The sequence below is a fragment of the Haliotis asinina genome, chromosome 10 (assembly GCF_037392515.1).
Source record: "Haliotis asinina isolate JCU_RB_2024 chromosome 10, JCU_Hal_asi_v2, whole genome shotgun sequence".
NCBI lineage: Eukaryota > Metazoa > Mollusca > Gastropoda > Lepetellida > Haliotidae > Haliotis > Haliotis asinina.
The window spans coordinates 7233128-7234514 of NC_090289.1; positions in this window are offsets into that span (position 1 = coordinate 7233128).

A 1387-nucleotide genomic window follows, 5' to 3' on the forward strand; every position below is an offset into this window, starting at 1 on the left:
TACTATGAGTGTTTTTGTATCTGTGACTCAGTGACTTTGGTTTCTATTCACTTTCAGCACATGTTCTGCATTCATGACTGATTTGCACAAAGATTTGCCTTGATATATAGTACCCATATTGTTAAAGTGAGCGAGTGAGTTTAGTTTTACGCCACACTCAGCATTATTCCAGCTATATGGTGGTGGTCTGTAAATAATTGAGTCTGGACCAAACAATCCAGTGATCAACACCATGAGCCAACCACATACTGTTAGTCGTCTCTTACGCCAAGCAGAGTCTCCATTTATGGCAGGCATGGGTGGCTGAAGGCCTATTCCACCCTGGATCTTCATGGGATACATGTTGTAAAATGAATTCAGAAGATTGTCAATGACAAGCTACCACTCTAACCATAAGGCTAAAAACACCCCGTTAGAATCAATCTGAATTGTTCCAGTAATCATTCCTTAACTATTCTCAGTTTAATAGCTGCAGTTTCAGACTGACTGATGAGCAAAAGATTAACCTGTTTCACTACCAACACTCACGAGCTGATACATGCTGCTGTATTACATAATATGAAGAAACTGGTGTTCACAGTGAGGGAGACAATATTTTTCATGACAAAATGTTTTGCAAGCCGTTATAGCAAGACTGATAATTCTACCAAAAGGGTTGAAATTTATCATCATTATAGTCATTAATCTACATTCAAGCATCATGGCAATAATAAATTGTGACTTTTCAAGCATAACCAAATCAACAAAAGATCTGGTAAGTCATATTTTCACAAAGGCTGTTTCAGCATTTGAATAAACTGCAGTTCTCTCCCTGATTTTTGTCCTCTTTACATCATCTACACATGTAGTGGCTGCTGTTTGCTCTCCAGGGTTTGTCGACTACATACCCTTAGCAGCTTGTTTGGTAACAGTGCTAACAGTCACATTACTGTCTCCTGCTACTGATTACACAGGTAATGTGAGTGAGTGACCGCTTTAAATATGCCTCAGATCCCACAACAAGGTGGCGGTGAGGTAGCCTAGTGGTTAGAGCATTCAGTGCGGAGCGAATGTTTCTCGCCAACGGTCTAATTACGGAACCAAACTGCAAATTGGTCAGCGCCCGCTCCTTCGACCGTGACGGACAAAGGAACTGGGCTCCTGTCCATATTAGCAGAGTTTCTTCACCCAAAAGAGTCAGGAGGCCGGATGCCCATCATATGCCATTATTTAAAAATATCCATGGTATTCCTTGTCTGATCGTAACAAAATATCCCAGCAGTGTAGTTTTTTTAGGATGCTTGGATGGTATAGTTACTCAATTTGATCCTATTTCTGTGTTTTTAACCTCGATATTTAATCATGTTATGTGAAAATATGATGCTTGGATGGTATAGTTACTCAATTT